General features: G+C 40.3%; 1 long non-coding RNA gene across 1 annotated transcript; it reads right to left on the bottom strand.

The window, feature by feature from the left end:
* Positions 1-10,793: 10,793 nt before the first annotated feature.
* Positions 10,794-22,888, bottom strand: LOC148361150 (uncharacterized). Its single transcript, XR_015851204.1, has 3 exons — positions 22,775-22,888; positions 22,177-22,256; positions 10,794-14,352 (listed from the first exon to the last, which is right to left on the bottom strand). It is a non-coding gene; the product is annotated as an uncharacterized LOC148361150 (long non-coding RNA).
* Positions 22,889-24,169: the final 1,281 nt, after the last annotated feature.

Raw genomic sequence — 24,169 nt, 5'->3', positions numbered from 1 at the left:
ATCAATTGGTCTGAAATGCTAACAGGCTCAAATTGTTTTTCACGAGACCGAATTCAAAGTGCATGCGTGTGTGATTGAGTGAAAGAACTCCAAGCAGGTCCAGACATTCAGTTGTGAAGTCATGAAAGGTCTCAGACAAGTCCCATCAAGTTCCAAGATTGGGTTTGCTTATCAGCCCTTTGAAGGCCACGTCAGGCGCGCCATTCATTTTCTCTTATTTGATTAACTGTGTGCGTTCCCTCTCTCACTCGCTCCGTTTCCTTCCTTTCGGTATCTACCCGTCTTCCCATCCTTTCTTTCTACCAGCGAGTGTTAATTAACTTCTCGTCCGATGGGCTGATCTAATCAGCAATTACTGTCCGCGTCTTTTCTCTTAGCTTTGTTGTCATCCCGTCTGCACTGTGGCGCTGCAAGGCTTGACGGGGTTCAAACTCAGGTCACAGACTTGACACACCTGCGCCGCTCTTTCCGCACTACATCGGGAAACCTCGCTCAGCACTTTAGCACGAACAAGCGCAGGTACATATTTGAGAGTGGAGCTTCCCGAGTAAATGTTTGATTTGGATTTTGACAAATGGAAGATGTTTCTCTCACCTGTGCTCAAGACTTTCGTTCTGTGCCCGATGGTTCCTCAAATGGGGATTAAAAATTCGGACAGATGTCAAGTTTAGTGTTATTAACTGAGGTGTATATGAATGATAAAATAATGATATGCGAAATGGCAGACAAACATGTCAGGTCCCTCAAAGTGAGCTTTATGTTATGTAAAATAAAAGCCAAAGTCTTGACCAATGAGTATTTTTTTAAAAATGCACGTTTATATGATAGTTCATTTATTTTTGCTTACTATTAAAACCTGTATTGTTTTTTGATGAATTAAGTGTTTTTTTTACTTCTAGTAGGCGCTAAATAATACACAATATCCCTTTAAGACAACAACAATTGACAAAATGTTAGATAATTATAGGCTTAGGATTGATTAATATTAAAAAAGACGAGAAAAACGAGAGAGACTGTTATTTGTATGTAAGTTATGTTGAATTTTAAAGTTATTGCAGCAATATAGTCTTAACAGGAATACATTTTGCCATAGGGATTACACCACAATTTTGTCATCAATTGATAACAACTCACATATAATGGCACAATTTGAAATTGCTTAATTTCACCACACAGCCATCATGGAGGGAAAACTAAATTAAATAAATATATTCATGCATAAATTCATAGTGATAACAAACAAATAAATAAACAAAAATACCAAGATATAAATACTGCAAATATAATTTAAACACAAAATTAATAAACAAACAAATAAATTAATTAATGAAGGAATGAAGGAACGAAGGAACAAAGGCAGGACGGAAGGATGGAAGAAAGGAAGGAATACAGTTTTCTGGTTTTACGAGACTAAAACATTTGTGCAAATCGTTTGAAAAAACAAAAGGGGAAATAAATACAATTAAAAACAATATAGAAAATGTTCCTTTATATTTATTTAATGCTGCTTAATTTCTTAGAAACTTTTCAAAATTTTATTTTTTCCTTACAAATATATATTATTTATTTAATTAATGTTTGTTTTTTACAGTTTTTTTAACTTACGTAAATATAGTATGGTTTGGTTTTTGTTATTTTTCAAGTTAAATATTTAATAACAATAACAACAACAATGACAACAATAGTAATAATATTTTATTGTATTTTGAAGCGTCTTTCGGGACCTCCATGGTTGCCGTATACAGAATATAAAACAGCGATGTCAATAAAAACAAAAAAATTAACACACAGGTAACAAACACAAAACTAAAAACAGTTTATGCACCGTTGAAGTTGTAGTATCATTTTATTCATGTTTTTTTGTTTTTGGGAGAGCAGTCGTTTTACATTCATTCAGACATAACAGGTATAATCAATACACAATATTTAGGATGACTCAAAAACAACATCCAAGTGAATGAATGATTATTGGGTAAATCAAAGACGGGTGGGAAGAAAAGACGCCTCGGTGGGGAGAGGGAAATAGAGGAAGGTCTGAATCATAACGTATTGTTGTGGGTTTTCCCAGCATCAACAGCAGAGGAAGTGGAACGCTGTAGCTAAATATACAGTTGGCACAATGAGGTAGAAAATGTGGAGTAGGTGTGGAAAATGGTCGTCAGTGTAAGTGTGACCTGATTGTGAAAGTTAAGTCATTGTTTTCTGGTTGTGGAGATACTGGGTATTACCATAAATGCTTTGGGCGACAGTCCTCTGGATCTGTGATGTAAATATGTCCCGGTGAGCTAAAAGTCCCAGAAATTAGCTTAATTTGCATCTTGGACTTAATACTGTAGTCTGATCTTGCCATGGCAGGTTGCCAGCTTCATTAAAACACTTGGATAACAAGCACACTCATGATGGTGCATACGGATTTGAAATGGGGATGTCATGATTACCGATGTGATGCACTTGTGCTCGCTCCTTTGGCGCCAACTGCTTCGGATTGGCTCCCTGTCACTATTTAAACCCACGTCTATCCGTCACCTGTTGTCAGTCCGTCTGCGAACCTCAGTTTACTCTAGGCAAGCTTTTTTTTAACCATGACTCACACCTGTTTCTGCTCCCGTCTTTTCCCCAGCTTCGACCCGTTTTTCACCCTGACCACGTCTGCTCTCCTCTTCTGGCTTTTGACTCGTTTCTGATCCCTACCACGTTTTTTGCTCTCCTGATCCGTTTTTTTCCGTTCCCGACACCGCATCGCTCGCCACGGAAGCCCCACTTCCCCGTTCAGAGCAATCACCGGATTGTGGGTGCAACCCTTTCCTTTCTTCCAATAAAACTGAGAGAAACGTAACGCAAGTGGGTCCTGTCTCCGTTCTGGTCCTGACAGGGGAACTCTCAATCTGCAGCAGAATGCTATTCACTCTGAGCAACAAATACAAAGTTCCTTTTCTATCTTAAGTAATTCTAAAAAAAAGTCCGACTGCAAAAAACATTGTTCATAAATTAAAACAAAAGGGGATACCCAGAGTTGAACTCGGGACCTCTTGATCTGCAGTAAAATGTTCCACCACTTAGCTACACCATTAGAGTATATAAAAAGCCCTTTTTTAATCTAAACGGCAGGTATAAAAACGCATTGATCACAAAGAAAAGTTTAAGGTAGTAACAAAAGTTGAGCCGGGACTTCTTGATCGACAGTCAAATGCTTTTGCCACCTCCTCAAGCAAGCTACCTTTTGCGCTGCACTACAATGCGAAGAAAATCCTAGGAATACCCAGAATTCATCGGAGGTTCTCTTTATGTGAAGTCAAATCCTTTACCATTGAGAAGCAGCCCCTTACATTACAGTTTTTTCACAAGTATGAGTTGAGAATATTTATGGCTGTCAAATATTGCAAAGAAAACACTACAGGACTACCCAGAATTGAACTAGAGAATGCTTGATCTGCAGTCTAACACTACCCCTGAGAAACACCCTCTCATGCACAACAAGCATTCCATCTACAGTACCAGCAGAGGCGTTTTGTGATTGCAGATCGTAAATATCATTTTAAAAGGGCTCCCGAAGTTGAACTGGGGACCTCTTAAACTCCAGCCATTTGCTCTAGCACTGAGCTACTTACTTTTAACACATATTTGTATTTAAAAGAAGTGATAGAAAATCCAGTCCAAAGCTGGCAATTACCATGCCTAGTTCCATGGCATAGCACAGGGGTGTAAAACATGCGGCCCGCGGGCTGGATCAGGCTCGCAAAGGGATTGAATCCGGCCCGTGAGACAGTGCTCAGAGAAGCGCAAGAGAAAAACAAGCTGCCGGTTGGAATATGTCCACTTGATGTTGTCAAAGCCAGGTGCTTCTCACAAAGATGCTGTACTTGTATTTCTCTCTCTCTCTCTCTCTCTCTCTCTCTCTCTCTCTCTCTCTCTCTCTCTCTCTCTCTCTCTCTCTCTCTCTCTCTCTCTCTCTCTTCTCTCTCTCTCTCTCTGTCTCTCCCTTTTCCTCCCTTTTTCTCTCACTCTCTGTCTCTCTCTCACTTTCTGTATCTCTCTTTTTCTCTTTCTTTGTTTTCTTTGTCTCTTTCTCCCTTTTTGGCTTTTTACCTTCTTTTGCTTATCATGGGAGTCATGGAAGTCAGATCTGCTGTTTATGCCTATCGCCCTATGCCGAGCAACGGCTGTCACATCAAATACCGGTATCCACTGCGTACACAAATCTCCGACTGTACGAAGTGACCGACGTCACATCAGACAAGTCAATGACCAAAATCTCATGGTACCACATTCACTCACTGTCAACTAACCGACCCAAGAGCAGCGTAAATTTGATCTGCAGTCAAATGCTCTACTACTGATGGAGACCCCATCATTTGACAAATTGTTCCATCTAACGTACAAGTAGACATTCTTGCAAACTGCACAACCAAAGAAAATGAAAAATGGGTGCCAAGAACTGAGGAAGACTTGATAAGCAGTCATTGGTGAGCTACAATCCCTCAAGCAAAGCACATTTTCCATTTAAAGTATCAGTGTGAAAGTTGATAACTACCTAAATATCATAAATCACAAGAACTGAGGAAGGGGGCAACTAGAGTTGAACCCTGGACTTTTGAATATGCAGTGAAATGCTCTACCGCTGAGCTACATCCTGTACTCAAAAGCTGGATTCTTCCAGAAAATGTGTCACCAAATCACTTCCTTATGAATTGGTTACAGTATTTAGGGACAGTGGGTAACAGGGTGTAACTTTGTTTGAATGTGGATTAATGGTGAATTATAATAAGCAACTAAAAAGGGTATTTGTGCCGTTTCTGGTTTCTAGTACCCTTGTGGAAAGAACAAGTTTGGTAGGTGGTACCCAGAATTTAACTGAGGACCTCTTGATCTGCAGTCAAGTGTTCCATCACTGAGCTACACACCCTTGTTTAACACTAATATTTTCTTGACCAACAAGTCAATAATGAAAATCTATAAGTAGCAATAAAAGGTTCTTAAGACAGCCTTACAGACAACAGGGAAGAGTTTGACATAATGTGACTGTGGTGTGAGGTTCTCCACTGGATTTTTCCAGACAAGCTTGTTTTCCTTCATTAAACACATATAGCAAACAGGCATTAAAGAAGCCCCCCAGTTGACACTAGTACAAATGATGAATACACATGTACACTTGCCATGGACACATACACGTCAAGCCAATGCAAATAAAGCTCCCTGAGAGGGAATACTTTCCGGATCCGACCATTCAGGGTTTGTCTTTCCAGTTTTTTTGTGCATATATGCTCAGTTGAGGTTTAGGAAAAGTCTATTAAAAGATATTTAAATATGTCAGGGAGGGAAAGACACACACACCTGACCATCTCATCCTTTCGTACGTCTAATGGACTTTCATCCCTCTGGTAGCTGTCACATCCCTGTCCTCAAAATTTCCTGTTTATGTGAGACCACTTCCTGGCAAAATCACACCGGGAGAAATGGTTTTCTGGAACTCTGTCCGGATGAGTCTACAAACAATAACAAGCATACAGCAGAAAAAAAGCTGAAAATCTCCTGTTCCTCTGAAGTAAGGCGTCAATGGGAAGCTTCAAAATCTCTTGTTGATGCTTTTAAAGTGCAGACAAACCTTTAATATCCTACAACCCAGGTGTGTTTAAATCTCCTAAATCCTATAATTATAGTAATCCTGATTTTTAAGAGTACAGCTGGGCATACAGTGTAGCTAAGTGATGCCATTAAATCTTTTTTATACCCCTTCAGGCAACGTCTTAAGTGTCCCTTCCACTGTGATTCCATTAAAAATAAAAAATCAGGTTTGACCTTAACAGATAAAAACAGCCCATAAACGTGTGAGAAGCACTTCGAGTTAGCATTTTAACATGTTGTTGTTTTCTTACAATCTATTGTTACTCAGTTAAAATATAGTGTAATGTCACATTGTCTATTTCCAATGGGCCAACTCTTAAGGGCTTTAAAACTGCTCCCGAAAACTAAAGACCTACCACTGTTTTCCTTCAGCTACAGGTGCTTTTGCCTGTTGTTTGGGTAGCAGTGCCTTCGACTAAAGTTAAACTGTGGCAGGGTCATTATTTCTTAAGGGTAAAGAAATAACTAGTCATTGACGACAATGTGTCCTACAAAGTGAATATATTACCAAATGTATTCAGGCTGATATTATACCAAAACTCAAATTGTGAGTGTAGATCCATGCAGATACCAAAAATCGATACTATTAGTACATATTATAAGGCAGGGGAAATGTTCCTTCTAAGCTGCGCGCGTGCGCAATCGCGCACTGCCTGCACATTCTCAGCGCAATGTTCCCTCTAAGCTGCATGTGTGCGCCATTGTGCACTACCCAGAGCTTTTCCGAGCACGAGAAAATTTAGCCAAGCTCACAAAAATCAGGGCTCGAAACTGCTAATTAAAAAGGAAATTGAGTCAAAGTCACAGTGCATGAAGGTAAAAATACACAGGTTGAGGAGAACAAAGTTGAGTAAAGTCAGTAGAGTTTTTTGAGAACCGGCTTCTTCGGCTCGGCTCACTAAAAAGAACCGGCTCTTTCGGGTTCAAACGGCTCTTATAATAATAATAATAATAATAATTTCCTTTGTATTGTCATTCTTTGTAACAATGTACACAGAACGAAATGTCGATACACCTGACCCGTTGTAGCGAGCCGATGCAGCCGCAGCCAACAGAGGGCGCCGCCATTTTACCAATGTTATAAGTCTTAGGTATGACTCGGACGAGGCGCGAACCAGCGACCTCCTCAGGTTGTCTTTGCTTATTTAATCCCTACACGACCAAATATCATGTAAAATTGTGCACAAATTAGTTAAAGGAAGGGGGGGACATAGAACAAAAAAGAAAAAAAATACAACAATGAAAAAGTTGTGAAAAGCTAAAAAAAAATAGAAACAAAAGGAACAGAAAAAAGAAGGAAAATTCAGGAAAAAAAAGAAAAAAGAAAAAAAAGAAACAAAGGAAAAAAAGGAAATAGAAAAAAAAACAGGGAAAAAGAAGAAAAAGTTTGTGTTGCATTCAAATAATTTCCAATTATACCAAGTCGATCTTGTTGCCAACATTGTACTTCCACTAAAAAATCTGATTGAATAAAGTTGTGTATCGTGCAACCGACTAAATAAGCCCCCAAAAATGTTGGTATCATGTGACAAAAGATGTCAGGAAAAAAAAGAAATGAAGATTTTTTTTTAAAAATAAATGACGTTTGTAGGCCATACAACCTTTGCAATAATACATTAATAATGCAAAAAAAAAATTTGCATTGCCGAAAACCCAGCAAAATGTAACTTGATGTCAAGTTTTGGACATGTTTGATAATGACTTAGTGGCCACACACACTTGGGATTGCTATTGCTCACTGTGGTTTCAAGCGTTGCTCACTGACTCTGTGTGAACGCTCAGACCCGTGGAAAATAAGATGGAACATTGGGCAGGGGTCTCAAAGGTGGTGCCCACGGGCACTTAGGGTGCCCCCTAAAAACAGTTTTAATGTCCGCGGACCTGTTCTGAAAATAGCTCACCAGCGCTGGGTCATCATGATTTTCTAGTAAAATGATTTTTTATTTAATCATACTTCAAATAATTAACCTGGAAATAATATAGTAACAACATAGCAATAACATTATAGGTTTAGAAATACAAATCAAACTGAATGCTCATTGAGCTAATTAATAACAATAGAAGCTCCTAGCTTAAAAACGATTGGAGACCCTTGTTATAGGGTGCCCTCCAAAAATATATACACACATTGACTTTTTGGGGTCTAAGAATGGCAGATACTGTAATGGGTTTATGCTTATCCATCCATTATGCCCTGTAACTAACTGTCAACCAGTTCAGGGTGTCCCCTGCCCACTACCTGGACATGGCTGGGATGGGCTACAGCACCCCCGCGACCCTACTGAGGATAAGCGGTGCAGATAATGGATGGATGGGTTTATGCTTATGCCCCGAAAAACAAATAAATCAATAAATCAATATAGAAATGAGAAAATAAAGCTATAGCGCAAAGATATGCTGAGCATCTGTACTTCAGCTCTATTTTCACATTTCCATGATTTCAGAACAAATGTTTTTGTACGAAAACATACTAAGCTGAGTTCCTGCCATTCATACACCAATATCAAATCTGAAATAGAAATAAAGATTTATTGGCTATTGAACGTCAAAGTGTGTATCGATTTTTTGGGACACCTTTTAATTCCTGCACTATGCAAAGTATATCAGTGATATATTTTTTTTTTTACTTTAAACTTGTTTTCTTTAGCATTCCTTTTCTAATTGGAACTCACCATTCCTTTCATTCAAGTTTCATGTTTAAATGGTCACTATAACCAGTATCAGCTAGGGCACAAGGGTCGTATCCCTAATCTGTACTCGTGCATCCCTACAGTACTATAAATTTCAAAAAATCCCAGACATGTATCCATGACTGTGTTGAGCCACAAATATTTTGATGTGCATGTGTCCGACACATCTGACGTGACATGTTGGCTTTTAGCTCAGAGTGGGTGACTAATTGTGCCGTCAGTTCACCATAACCCTCACTCACTCACACTGAGATTACGCAATCCCTATCAGGATAATCTCCTTCACCCAGTCTGTTTTTGTTTCTTTTTTCTTGTCCAATTATCGACTCGTTTGGTAAACCTTTACTTGTCTATTCGTCGACCTCTACTTGGTCCATCTCAACGTGTTCTTATTTTTATGCAGCACCAAATAAAGATCATAATCTGACACTTCTTGGAAGTTACATATCTTCATACCAATTAAGAAGAAACTAAATGCCCTAACTATTTACACTGAGGAGACCTGAATTCCCTGAACCCATCATGTTCTCATTCAACCGAGGCACCATTGAGAGCATTCTGACCAGCTGCATCACCGTGTGGTATTGTGTCTCCACCGTGTCCTACCCAAAAACTATGCAGCGCATTACAAGAACAGCAGAAAAAGGCATGGGAGTTGGTTGTCCATGAGGGACGTGTGTGGACCGCACGTCCCTAAGGGACACCTCCAACTCCAGCCTCACACACAAAGCCACCACGATTGCAGGTGACCCCACACACCCATCTCACAACCTCTTCAACCTGCTGCTTTCAGGCAAGAGACTGCACAGTCTAAGAGCCAGAACCAGCAGGCTGAAGGACATCTTCAATCAGGTTTTCAGGACTCTAAAATCTCTCCCTGACCTAACAACTCCCACCACTCTGCCTTCTGCCAAATCGAAGCCAAACTGCTATATTTAAATTCCAGCTTACTTTGCAAATATATTTATTCTAACCTTTATATGCAAGGCACAATGAGATGTAAAATGAGGGGTTGATCAAACCCTAATAAGGGGCACTTATCCAAATAACAAAAAGACTTCAGTAATGATAAGGTAGAGTGGAACCGGGACTGCTGAGAATAGAAAATTTGAAAGGGAGCCTTGAATGGGAAACATGAGAGGGGATCTTGGGGTGGAGCGAATCTTGAAAAGGAGACTTTGGAAGACCAGTAAGAAGAAGGTTGGATTGGCAGGTCTTGGAGTGGTGGACCTTCAAACGAGAAGGGGACTGAAGAAGAAAGTCTCGTTTTGGTAAATGGATGTTTTGAGCTGGATTTAAAATGAATCAGCAACGGGAGGTGGAAGCCCGGAGTATTTATAGTAGAGGTGGCTAATTGTCTGATTGAGAGCACCTTGACAGAAGAATTGTGAGAAGGACTGGAAATTGGGATAATGCTGGCATCTTTTGGAGAAGGAGAGAGACTGAAGGCACCAAACCATGACATTTTGTCTTATTTATTGCATGTTTGTACGCGGGATAGGGAAGTCATTTAATCTGTGCTGTATGCAAGTTGAGGTTGATTATAATCAGGGTACGAATAAAATTACAAAATTTTGTGCAGGCTTGGGGAGTAACGGAATACATGGAACGGCAAAAATAATGTTGGCAAGCTGTTTGGATTTATTTTCATTTTGTTTCTGTCGCATTTCATGTTAGTTTTGCCGGAGATCAAAGAGATCAAAGCTAGGAAAGAAAGCTTACCACGTGTTGTGAGTCATGATTGTATTCATATTTAGTTTCCTTTGTCTTTTATTAGCATATTTGGTATTGGAGTAATCCAAAAGTAATTGATAATAATCCAGTTAAAGTAACCCTACCCAACCCTGATTATAATTTACATTTATGTTTGATGATTATGTATTATAATGACCATCAGTAATTATGTCAATTTCCTCTGCAATGTATGAGACCCTCAATCATTTCCACTGGAAGCTACCAACACCGCTTTAAGCTGACTATTTTGGATTTGAAGTGAGAGGCGGATGTTTCCAAACACGTCACTCAACTGTCTAATTCACTTGTGAAGATTGTTTTGTCATGTGTTATTGTGCAAGAGTGCGTGTGCAAGTGTGTGTGTCATGTCTGGATAAAAGGGTGTTGTTCGCCTCACTTCAAGAGCACCCAAACAGTGCAACAAGTGAAAATCATATCAAAGGCAGCTGGAGATTCTGGATGAAGAGGGAGGAACAATGTAAAAGGAAACACATATGGATCAACGGAATAGGCAACAAACTACTTGCTTCCTTTAAAACCTCCCAATTACTCTTTGGCAGGGGTGTCACAAAAAAATTTTCATTATTTAGAATAAAATTAGCTTCCATTACTATTCAACCAAAGGTATATTCAGCAGTGATGTGCGATGAGATTCTTGTCTGGTAAGGCACAGTCAGTTAAAAAAAACATGAACCCTTATTTAGCATTTGATTGGCAGAGCAAGAAAGCAATATAGAAACTGTGGCATCAGAGAAAAAAAAATGTTTTATTGTCTTACTTTAATTAATAAATGAAGTCTATCAAGTTTGTCTATCAGATAAACGGGGTGATCAGGCACGGGCGGGTGCAAAAAGTGGCCAGGGGGGAGTCAGGGTCAAAATGCTTGCCTTGTAACAACAGAGGTTCGCTGACGGACTGACAACCGGAGAGTGAAAGGATTGGGCTTAAAAAGGGACAGGGAACCAATCAGGTAGCCCGCAGCGGCTGGCGCCAAATCAACATAGTCTTTTTACCAATATTAGAAAACTAATTTATACAATATGTCCTTTTCACACAGACGAAATATTACCATTTAAAGTATTTTCATATTTCATATTCCCATGAGGGCAGCATAGCGGCGCAGTGGTTAGCGCGTGTTCTGAGGTCATGAGATCGAACCTTCCTGTGTGGAGTTTGCATGTTCTCCCCGTGCTTGCGTGGGTTTCTTCTGGGCACTCATGTTTCCTCCCACATTCCAAAAACATGTGGTTCAGGTTAATTGGCCGGTCCAAATTGTCCCTAGGGGAGAATGAGCGAGTAAGGTGTCTGTCTCTGAGTGCCCTGCAACTGGCTGGCAACCGGTGTCCACTTCCTGAAGATAGCCGGGATAGGCTCCAGCATGCCCGTGACCCTACTGAGGATAAGTGGTGCAGATAATGGATGGATGGATATTCCCATGATGACAGATGAAGCACAGCCTTACCTGCCCCCCTAAATGGAGATCACTGATATTCATCCTTGCTCACTCAATTTAGCTAAACTCTTTCAATGATAGCACATGCTTATGATTCCTGTTCTTAACATAATTATTCAAGTTCTAAAAATGTTACAACAAACAGTAAAAATGTGATAAAATTCCGTTCACAACTTTTTGCAATTAGACAAATAGGATGTAAAACAAAAAAGCGAAAACCGTCCAGCTGTTGCACCAATTACCAGCACAATGCTAATCATGTATTTTACGTGTCTCTTTAACACAATTGAGCAACAAAGTAATCAAATAACAGCTCCTTATTTCACATAAAACTCTTTCAATATAAGGTCTAGTATAAACAGGTTTTGCTTGGGACCAAGGACACAGACCTGCAGTAATACCATTGGCCGGCATTGGCTCAGGAGGTAGAATGCTCGTTTTGGGATCAACAGGTCGCAGGTTTGATTTCCGGCTCCTTCGTGTTATATGTCGAAGTGTCCTTGGGCAGGAAACTGGATCCCTAATGCCCCCGATAGCAGGTAGTTGCCTTGCATGGCTGACGCTGCAATTGGTTAGGTAGTGTGTGTAAGGGAAAAGTGTGAAGCACATTGTAAAGCGCTTTGGGACGTCTTCAGTGACTTGAAAAGCGCTATATAAATGCAGAACATTTACATTTAGTCGCCCGGCAAGACACAAGGCAGAAAATGCTCCACACATTAACACGTTCTTTGGGCTTTGACTTAATCCGAACAAAATAAGCAGTTCTGGACCAAATAGCTACAATAATACAAATAAACAATAAAAGGGATCTGCTGGAGTCAGAATAACATAAATGAACCTTGGTTTTGTGCAGGTTGAGAGTAGTCAAAAGAACAAGTCATACAGTAATGAACGACTCAGTCTCAGGTTAATCTTCCACCACTGGTGCCAACAACTCATTTTGTTTACGCTATCGACGTGGGCGTGTCCTTTACTCCAAAGACAGCTGCCTAACTCGCCAAATGAAAGTTGTCTGATTAGTTGCCTGTGACTCATAACAACAAACAGTAAACTGGAGGGGGGAAAAGAGAATGCAGTACAGGTAGCATTCAACTTACAACTTGCCATCTGCTGCTGAGACAGTATGTAGGACTGAGTGTACTGTTAAATTCCTGTGCTGGCCGGCTGCCAAAATTGTCGATTGCGTTGCCAGGGTGCTACACGCTGCAGTGGCAGGCATTTAGTTTTGAAAAAAAAATGACAATATACTTGAGACAGATGAGCATCTTATAAAAAAAATAGCATTGGCTGGAAAAAAATAGCATCTGCTGGTCCTGGTCGTAAATACGGTTGGAGGTCTCAGTCCGATGCGGGGATTGGAATTCATGCATTTGTTACCTCCCGTCTCGATTACTGTAATGCACTACTCTCCGGTCTCCCAAAGTCCAAAATCAAAAGGTTTCAGCTGGTACAAAATGCTGCAGCGAGGCTTTTGCCTAGGACAAGAAAGTTTGATCACATTACCCCGATTTTAGCTAACCTGCATTGGCTCCCTGTTAGCTTAAGATGTGATTTTAAGGTTCTGTGGTATTATACAAAATCTTGCTCCTTCATATCTTTTAGATTTAATTTCCCCCTATGTTCCAGTCCGGAGCTTTTGCTCGGAAAATGCGGTTCTTCTAGTGATCCCAAGAGCCAAGAAGAGATCCGCAGGTTTGAATGCGTTCTCCATTCGGGCCCCGGTGCTGTGGAATGCTCTTCCCCCTGAGATTCGATCTGCAACCTCAGTGGAAATGTTTAAATCCAGGCTTAAAACACACTTCTATTCTATAGCATATGAATAACCTATATTTTATGTTGATATTATCTGTGTATTATTTATTATTACAACATCCATTGCAGCCTGGTCATACTGGATGGGGATGACCTCATGTGCCGTCCCTCTTAAAGGTTTCTTCAATTTAATCATGTTGAGGTTTTTGAGTTTTTCCTTGCCCTTATGTAGGTTTTACATCAGGGGATGGTGTAATAATAATTTGTAGTTTGCAATAATCTGTGGTCTCAGCAGCCCTTTGAGACTCTTTGTGATTTAGGGCTATACAAATAAAGATGACTTGACTTGTCGTAAGTTGAGCAGGTCATAAGTCAGTTATCATTCACTAGTGAAAAACTAAAAAGCAACAAGATGTTGGTGAATTCCCGTACTAGTAAAGGAATCGCGGTTCAGCGATCACTTAACTACCTGGGCTGCCAATGCACAACTACTCTGGACAGCTTTCTTTGCCTGCGTCTGGGCTGTGGAAAAGTTGGTATCAATCCATTTCTTTACGTCATTAGCCCGTTTTTTTTTCGGTCTTCCTCCCCTTTTGCCCCCTTGAATTGTGCCTTGGAGAAGGATTTTGGCCAGTCCTGATGATATTTTGATGTGACCAAACTATTGCAGTTTTTTTCTGCTCACATTTGACAACGGTTCTTCGTAAGGTATTATGTTGTCTCTGATGCTGATGATGTTTTTCCATGTGGTCTCACATAGATCCAAGAGATCCCAAGAGTATAATTCCGCCTCGTAGATGAGTTGCTTCAACTCTCCTTGTTGGTGCTAGGTACAGACGTTCCATGTGGCAATAAGTCAGTTAGTAAGTGTCTTCTGGTTTTTCTTTGTTAGTTCTTTGCTATTTGTTAGTTGCAGTGGTAAAAGGGTTCCTACAAACAGCTTGGGTGTCTTCCTACCTGTCGTCCTATTCAACCCGGGCGTTGACTGAATCTTGTATGAAGAGTGAGCTGTTGTTGTCCATCATATGGTGTCTCTTGGCCAAGTACGTACAGCCTGGCAGCACCCATGCCTCTCCAGACTGTTATTTTGGTTGAGATTTACTAGAAAATAAGTACAACTCATTTGCAATCATGTATGTTAAGATAAGTGATGACAGGGGAGAAGCTAGGTTAAGCCTGGGTGGTTTCGGCACCTGTGTACATACACTTTAAAGTAGTCTCTAATATTTTACCCATGGAGTTGTTATGGTGCTTTTGTGTTGTTATTTTCGGAACCATCACACGGACCCGACGAAGTGACGGGACCTACCTACCGGCCGACTCATCAGCACACAATGTCAGGAAACCGAAGCGCAGGAAAACGTCGTTCTCCTTGTAAGGACTCTTTTGAAGCGACTGTCTGAAACTGCGAGGGTTTCATGCGCTTGTGATGTCACTGACAAAGAATTCCCCCTTGGCCAGACTGCGGGGAAGTTTTAGTTAATTATTGACAATGTGCGAGAGGGATATTTTTTTTGGAACATGCTCTAGATTTCTACTCAGAAACTGCTTTGTTTACACTGTCTGGATTGACTCTCAATCAGACTTAGTCACACAGATGAAACAGCGTGTTCATGATTAGCCCTAATGAATTAGTCAGTGAGCTAGAAATTTACTGGTTTGGGCAATTCAATTATTATCTATTACCTCTTTTTGAGTTTATTACATGTGATGTTGGCGATTTTTGCACAGTGAGTGAGTGAGTGAGTGAGTGAGTGAGTGAGTGAGTGAGTGAGTGAGTGAGTGAGTGAGTGAGTGAGTGAGTGAGTGAGTGAGTGAGTGAGTGAGTGAAGTTTAGTTAGTCAGTTGGTTAGTTGGTTACTTGGTTAGTTAGTTGGCTTATTTGTTAGCGTGCATGCTCATTTTGTTAGTCAGATAACTAGTTATTAGTTGATTAGTTAGTTATTATTTGATGTTGGCCAGTTTGAGAGATACCTACTGTGTTAGTTGTCTAGTCTGCGAATTTGTCGATTGTTTGTTTATTCTTTCATTTTTAAATTAGTCAGTCAGTTGGTCGCTCAGTCAGTCTGTTAGGTTCTTTGGGTTTTTGTTCATTTGTTAGTTGCTATTTTTTTCTTGTGGAATAGTTAATTACTTTATAAGTTTCTCAGGTTTTATTTGGTTGATTGTATAATATGAGTGAGTGAGTGAGTGAGTGAGTGAGTGAGTGAGTGAGTGAGTGAGTGAGTGAGTGAGTGAGTGAGTGAGTGAGTGAGTGAGTGAGTGAGTGAGTGAGTGAGTGAGTGAGTGAGTGAGTGAGTGAGTGAGGTTTAGTTAGCTTGCTTGCATACTCAGATTGTATGGTTATTAAATAGTTACGAGTTAGTTACTAATGTAGTTCCTACCTATTTTGTCAGTTGTCTACTCCGATAATTGGTTGATTATAAATGTATTTTCTATCTATTTTGTTAAAAGGTTGCTTGGTCGGTCAGTGTCTTTGGGATTTTGTTCATTAGTTAGTTGCTATTGCGTGAGTGAGTCAGTGAATGTGTGTGAGTGAGTGAGTGAGTGAGTGAGTGACTGAGTGACTGAGTGACTGAGTGACTGAGTGACTGAGTGACTGAGTGACTGAGTGACTGAGTGACTGAGTGACTGAGTTTTGATTCAGTAGTTTGTCCGTGTTCGACGATTTTCATGGTTCCAAGCGGGGATATGAAAAAAATAATACCGTCAGTTACTGATTAGAGGTTAGCAGCTAAAGAGGCATCCTGGGCCACAAATACAACACAATAGTGTTGATGGATATCCAATGTCACCTTGAAAAAAACAAGTGACAGCACATAACCCAACATAAGAGCATGTCACCAGAAGCATTTTATATCTGTTATTGGCCAATGAGTGCCGTTTGTTTGCAACACTGCTTTTGCGCGGTCATCGCAATAACACCAAGACGAGGCCTTTGTGCCGATTGTGACCCTGTGCACATCTCTTACGGTAACGCAGCTTCCCTTGCCTCAAGCGACTTGAGTGACTCACTGCTATGACATCATCGCAGTGAGCTCAGAGTCTCGCGGGATGGAGACGGGATTAAATCTGCTGCCGCAGTTGATGCTGTCACATGGGTCAGCAAAGAGTTTAGGATTGACCACGAGGGGCTCAACAGATTAAGACGCGGGTCAGGCTGTTGCTGCCAGTCAGTTGAAGTCTGCTCGTGACCCAGATTGTCAACGTCAGTCAGTTGTTTCACAAAACAACATATTGGTATGATTTATCAATTTTGAATACATTGATTGAAAAAATGCAATTGATCAAGAATAAAGGAACTGCTCTTCTTCAATAAAGACAGCTCTCATATACAGTACCAGTATAAAAATGTATTAAAATGTGATTATTATAGTGGATAACACTTCCAAGAGTCTAATCAATTATTTGAGAACCAAATGGAATATAATTGGCTTTCGGGATTAAACTAAAAAGTGATCCTTTAGTTAAAGGGTATTGTGCATCATTAGCGCCTCCCAGGAGTAAAAGAAAATACAGATTTCCATTATAAGCAAAAATACACCACCTATCATTTAAACATTCATTTTTAAACTACTTGTAGGTAAAGAAATTTGTATATTTTATTTACCTGGAACTAGCTGACACTATTGTTTGCCATCTCGCTGCTACGGATACTCCCAAAAACCTTGTAAAAGGCTGGGCAAAAATTCGAGAGGAAAAATTGCGTGGTTTGGTAACTTTGAGTCTGCGTGGTTTGTATTCCTCCATGTGCTTTTCAGCATTCGTTTTTGGTTGCACTACACCATACAGTGACATCTAGGGGTAAGATATTACACAATATCCTTTTAAGATTTCACAACAATCCAAATGTTTACTCATAGTCATATCCTAAACTTTGTAAAGAACATTTTATGAAATGTATCCAAATGATAAATGTTTTTGTTATTGTTTTAATTCATATTATTATTTAACTGTCATGATTATCAATGTGAATCACCTGTGCCCGCTCATCTGGCGCCAACCGCTTCGGGTTCTGATTGGCTCCCTGTCCCTATTTAAACCCAGTCATGTCAATCCCCTGCTGTCAGTCCGTCTGCGAACCTCTGTTTATACAAGGCAAGCCTTTTCGACCCTGACCTCCGCCTGCCCCGTTTTTGCTCTCGTTTGTCTCCGGCTACGACCAGTTTTGATCTCGATCACGTCTGCTCTTCCGTCCCAAATTACGATCCGTTTTTAAGCCCGACCATGTCTGCTCTCCCGTCCTGGCTAACGACTCGTTTCCGACCCTGACCACGCTTTGCTCTCCCTGTCCCGGCTACCAACCAGTTTTTCCGTCCCTGACACCGCCATCGCTTGCTCCAGAAGATCCACTTCCGTGTTCGGATCACAATCCGAGTGCGAGAGCGACTTGCTTCCCGCGTCCAGCGAACACCGGATCGTGGGCGCAGCCCTTCCTATTTCTATCAATAAACCTTGTGGTAAACGTTACGCAATTGGGTGCTGTGTCCGTTTTGGTCCTGACATTAACTTTGAATTTAAAAATGGAAATATGAATGACCTATATCCCCAAAAATGTCCATGAATAATAGTATTGTTTTATAAGATCTGTTAATACAAAATAATGCTTTGGTGCATTTGTGTTCATCATTCAAACTAAAACTAAAAATAAATGTAAACAAAAAACGTTTTTTAAAGAAAAAAAAAAGCACTAACAATTAAGAGTCTACATCTCAGAAGTGTTTTTTTCCCTAACATTAACTTATTCCGTAAATAATAGCACATGCCAAATTTTCCTTACAATTGCCCTTTCCCCCAATATTTATTTTTCAACTTTTGGCAGCCATCATGTTGAGATCCTGTTTATGCACATTCCACTACTTAATAGAGGTCACACTTAGTCATCTTTATCAGAAGAAAGACTCAAGGCTGGAAAAGCCCCCCCTCAGGCTTTTTTGTGTCTCAAAGCCACTGTACTGTGTGTGTCTGTAAAAGGAGGTGGGGGCATCTGTTACCTTAGCAACCCTATCAACAATCACTAGGAGTATCCCTTGTTATGGGGAATCCCTAAAATGCAGGAGTACGAATATCTGCGGCACATTTGTACTTATTCTTACTGTAATATATAAAAATGACGAGTGGTCATGCATGTACAACATCACAGGTCTCATCATCAAAATTTAAGCTTCTCATCGGACTTACGCCATAAAATATTCAGTTAACACGACCTAAAAGAACAAGTAGAACAAAATAAGCACGTTAGATCACTGAAGCTTGACTTGCATGTCGCAATGAGGCGTAAATAACAAACACATTTGTTTAGTTACTTTTCGGTAGTTTACTAATCAGCCTTTCTTACCAAACGAAAAACTCAAATGTTACGATTTTATCTGAGATATGGATATTAGAATGAATTCACATCACATTTAGAGTGAAATCAAAAATTTAGAAAAATAGAAAAAAATCACGTGAAGTTAAGCTTTTTCATGTGTTTATCATGTTTTTGTATGTGAGATTGCCTATATGATTGAGTATTGTGTAATTTTCTCTGTGTGTGAGAGTGGGAAGGAAAGAATATGAGTTGTGTTTGTGTGTGATTGAGAGTTGAATTTATGTGTGAGAGTGTGAAAGACCGAATGTGAGCATTTAACTGCAGGGGTGTAAGTGTGCCCGTGAAAGAACGTGTATGTCTTGTATATTTTGCATTACAGTATTGTTCCTATATATAAACGAGAAGCATTGAGGGCTAATAGGTGCTGTAAAAGAGTGGATGCATAAAGAATTTGACAATAAGAATATGTGAAAGTTCAAAGTATGCCTCTTTCTGTGTGTACAGAATAAGAGTGTGTACTTTTGCATGAAAATTAAACGTTATGCATCAGTATGTTTGTGTGCATTTATAATGCCTCCATGAGTTTGTCAGCTAACAATAGAGTGTGAACGAAACTGTATAGACTGGTAAGTGGGTTTTTGAGGGTTTGAGGGACGGTGCCTGTGAATATATGTTGGCAGCCCAAAATGTTCGAGCCATATTATTAACAAGAAACATTATTTTTGCTTTATGTTCTGTCCTGCAAATTAAGTGAGTTTGCCGGGCTTCAGACTTTTCCGACCATTTTAGTTCATCCATCCATTATCTGCACCGCTTATCCTCAGTAGGGTCGCGGAGGTGCTGGAGCCCATCTCAGCTATCTACGGGCAGTGGGCAGGGGACACCCTCAACTGGTTGCCAGCAAGTCACAGGGCACACAGAGATATACAACTATCCACTCACTCTTCACACCTAGGGGCAATTTGAACCAGCCAATCACCCTGAATTGCATATTTTTGTAATGTGGGAGGAAACCAGAGTGGCCGGGGGAAACCCACGTAAGCACGGGAAGAACATTCAAACTCCACACAGGAAGGTTTGATCATTTTAGTTCAGTTCAGTTCAAATATTTATTTCGAGTTATACAAAATAGGAACAAAAAAAATCACATAAAAGAAAGTAACAGAAAATAGTACGAAAGTGAGAGTGGGTAGAAAACATGTTTAGTCCTTCTAGAACTTTTAAATGATGTTGAGCTTTTGTAGAAAATTCCGTCTAGAAATGGCTTTAACAGTAAATCTGCACCCAAATCAATTTATTCACCTCCTTCAGCCATTGTGGGTTGACAAAAAGCTATTAAATAAACAAAAATATTTGCTTGTGCAGCTCGTCTTTAGGTTTAACTGCGGTCGGCGCAATAACTTTACTGCATTACCGCCCCCTAGTTGACCCAGGCATATTACTAATTCTGACAACAAGATATGGCTTAAATAGGAATAAGAAAGCAATGAAGCAAGGAAAAGCAATGAAAGGAAGCTGAAGGACAGTTTGGAAGTACTTAATAAGTATTTATGGTTAAAATACAATTAACATGACATGATTCAGATATTTTTAGGTCAGCAGAGAAGACCTTGTATAATTCCAAAACGTTAGGAATGTTTGTGTCATGTCTAACCTCAAAAATCGTAACATTTTCCATTATCTAACATTTTTGAAAAAGCGCTAGGGAGACACTAGGGAGTGCCAATGAGCCGCATTCTATCTATCTATCTATCTATCTATCCCATCTATCCCATCTATCTATGAAATGAAATGAAATGATCTGCATTTATATAGCGCTTTTCAAGTCAATGACTTCCCAAAGCGCTTTACAATGTGCTTCACATTTCCCAATAGCGGCCTTGCAGCCATCTAAGGCGCTAACCTGCTTATTGGGGGTATTAGGGGTTCAGTGTCTTACCCAAGGACATTTCGACATGTAACACGGACAAGCCGGGATTCGAACTGGGATCCCTTGATCCCAAGACGAGCGCTCTAACTCCTGCGCTACTGCCGCCCCTATCTATCTCTATCCTACCTGGTCATATCCCTCGAGAGGGATGACTGACAAACACAAAAACAAAGAAAAGAAAAAAGAAAAAAGTAGCAAAAAACACAAAAAATTTGACCATGGCCAACCCAAATACCCAAACACCCAAACAAGTGAGATGAGCTAGATACACATTTATCAAATTCAGGCAGACATTTAATTTCTCTTTGATTTTTATTGGTTGCCTGTTGTGTAAACTTGATCTCATTTGACACTCCTGCGATTTCTAATCTCCATACATGCGCACTATTTCGTTCACATTGCAGCTCACCGACTTTAGATCAGAAATGGGCGCGGCTATGAATGTGCGTGTAGTGTCTGGACCAAAGGCATGGCAGATAAGCAAAGTGGGAGAGGTCGCGTGCTCTCGGGGCGTCGTCGACATGAGAGCAAGACGAGAGAAGGAAAAGACTCACAATAAAGACTGAGTAAAGCCCCCACGCCTCCACCGGGAGTGATGAGCCTGTCAGGCCTTCTCATTGTTGAGAAGCCGATGACGGAGCCGAGTCCTGCCGCTGCGTCTCCTTCTGGCTCTGGCTGACCAGAGGAAACTGCTGCCTAACGATAACAAGATTCGAGACAATAGCGCCAACGGGTGTAAACACACACACGGCGCATAAACGCATGGCAGACTTTGACTCAGAGGTCAGGGGGGCCTGCTAGCATTGCCAATAGTCTCCCGACCTTTTGCCATTATTTATCAAATATGCGACAATTCGGACATACCAGCCACTTTTGGGAGCTCCCCCCCATTTTGGTAAAGGGGATTTCCTAGCTGTCATCATTTCCCTGGCTGTTTTTCATAAGTGATGTTTCGATTTATTTTTGGGTTACCTAGATTTGGAATTTAAAAATGTAAAAATAATAAATGATACAGATTTGGAATATAGGTTCAAAATATTTTTTGCACAGTTTGTACTGTTGTTTTCATTTCAGATAGGAAATATATACGATCGTTATGAGTAGTGAAGCTCGATAACACATTTTCCATTCTGATACTGATGCTCAACTCTGGTGTAGTCATGAATACTTATACCACATACCAATATCACATACCAATATCACTAGTACATGCACAGAACCCCTGCTACTTTGGGTATCACTGGTTCACTGCCTTACAGATCTTTAATTGAAATGTCTTTATTGTAAAAATATCATGCAATGTGTTCCGAGCACATAGCAGAAAGCAAATGCTATCACGAGAATAGGTTGGGGAGGGCTTTGTATGCCGGTAGGTTGTGACTGTGTGCGTGATTGTGATAGGCTGGTGTATGCCATCAGTCAAACAGCGGGGCGGGCGCATGAGTCAATGTGTCTGTACCCAAAGAACAAACTGCAGAGCACGGCTACAGCGGAAACGTAATTTTGCGTTGACAAAAAATCATTACTTAAATCTGACTGTGAGGAAAGTCAGAGGAGCGCATAGGAATGGTAATGACAAGCGAGTGCTCCATGGATTGTTATGCGGTCCGGGGAGCAACTGAGGCTGTGGTAGTAGAGATAGCAAATAGCGAGGCTGCTGTTCCAGCCTAAGACTATGGCTTACCTACGTAACAACTCTCCGAGCCCAGTGTTCCACCAATGCTAGATCCATAACCAATGAAACGGATGACCTGGAGCTACAACCTGCGGGAAACAGCTAGAGAGAGTTGTATTTCACCCTCACAGAGACCTAAATTTCCATTAAAATGTTCACTTTCTTCACTTTCAGAGTCACTTTCCTGGTCATTTTCCGTGCCCTTCTCGGAAAATATGCTGGTTTTTGCCAAAGCTCAAACAACAGTCCCGGCAGACACGTTAGCCCAAGCATCCATTCTTTTCATTAAAATTTGCTGGAAGTTTCTTGGCCACCGTAGACGATAACAAGACCAAGACGATAACAATAACTTTCAAATTGCTAGATACACCACGGCGTTAGCATCCATGATTCCTTCCGCAAATTGCGTATGACGTCATGTGTCCTTTTCTGCACAGGCGGGATATTATAGAAGTCACAGGGGATCGTATACAGGTCACATCTTACAAGATCATCAGGCCTGGCTAAGATCATTCCCAAGGGCACAGTGCAAGCGGGAAGAAAGAGAAGGACAGAAAAAGAACTAGGCTGACAACATCTTGGAATGGACTGGTGCCAACTTTGTCACCTCCCAAACTCAGGCCAAGAACCGTCTGCAGTGAAGAGTCTCCGAGACAGTTTTCCAGAGTTGCTTTTTGTCCTTAGCGCCTGACCTATGCAGGTGTTTAAGCATTCCTGAATCCGAGGATAAACATTGTTATTAGGCTTCTGCATTGTTTACTGCCTTGAAGATTGGTTTTACGAATCCGGAGTGAAACAATTTATACCTGCAGAACTCAGGACCTCGAGGACGAGGATGGTGAAGCCTGTTTTTGGATATCAGTACCAGCAAGCATTGGTCGCCCTCTAGTGACTATATCAAGATAATCAATCACAAATGTGATGAATAAACAATATCTATTAATTTTTATTTTATTAAGTGTTTTAATAGAAATGCCACTGGACTATTTATATATACAGTTATAGTTTTTGAGTGTACTTTAGGTATTGGTTGTAATCAGGGTTGGGTAGGGTTACTTTAACTTGATTACTTTCAATTACTTTTGGATTACTCCAATACCAATTATGCTAACAAAAGACAAAATAAACTAAATATGAATAAAATTATGACTCACAACACGTGGTAAGCTTTTCTTCTGGCCTTGATCTCTTTTATATCCGGCAAAACTAACATAAAATGCGGCAGAAACAAGATGAAAATAAATCCAAACAGCTTGCCAACATCATTTTTGCCGTTCCATGTATTCCGTTACTCCCCAAGCCTGCACAAAATTTAGTAGTTTTATTCATATTTAGTAACTTTTGTCTTTTATTAGCATATTTGGTATTGAAGTAATCCAAAAGTAATTGAAAGTAATCAAGTTAAAGTAACCCTACCCAACCCTGGTTGTAATAGTATTTGGTATCTTTATAACAATGAAAAGGTTCCTTTCATTTATACTTCAAGAAAAAGGAGGAATATTTTTTTCCATGTTATACGTGTGTGTATGAATCAGATTTTAAAGCAATGTAGCTCAATTAAGACTACAATATTTAGGATTTTTTTAGGGGCCACGGTGTAATTCTTGACCAGTTGCTCATAAGTTGCTGTAGTGTTTTGTGCAACCGAAAGAGAGTGCAACAAAACACAACAAAGAATACAAACTACTGACTCGTAGTGACGAAGCCACACCAGTTCTCCTCATTTTTTGTCCGCCATTCACAATGTTTTTGTTTTTTGGGGGGTACCCTTAGCAGCAAAATGATGGACACTCATGAGGCTCCCTTTAGGTGAGCCTCATGTTATGTGAAGTATAGATTTCTCGACCTACGAGTATTTAATTAAAGTTATTTTGGATGAGAGTTTGTGTTGGACCACTAGGACACGCCAAATTGTACACGACATCCCCTCAAATTTATGAGTATTAAACATGTAGCGCATGTGCGGCACAGTTCAAGTCATGGGAACCTTCTGCGTGGGTTC

Source organism: Urocampus carinirostris, chromosome 8 (assembly GCF_059441175.1).
Source record: "Urocampus carinirostris isolate Australia breed hairy pipefish chromosome 8, RoL_Ucar_1.0, whole genome shotgun sequence".
In the NCBI taxonomy this organism is placed as follows: Eukaryota; Metazoa; Chordata; class Actinopteri; order Syngnathiformes; family Syngnathidae; genus Urocampus; species Urocampus carinirostris.
The sequence above is the reverse complement of the archived record's forward strand: the minus strand, read 5'-3'. Positions and strand labels throughout refer to the sequence as shown.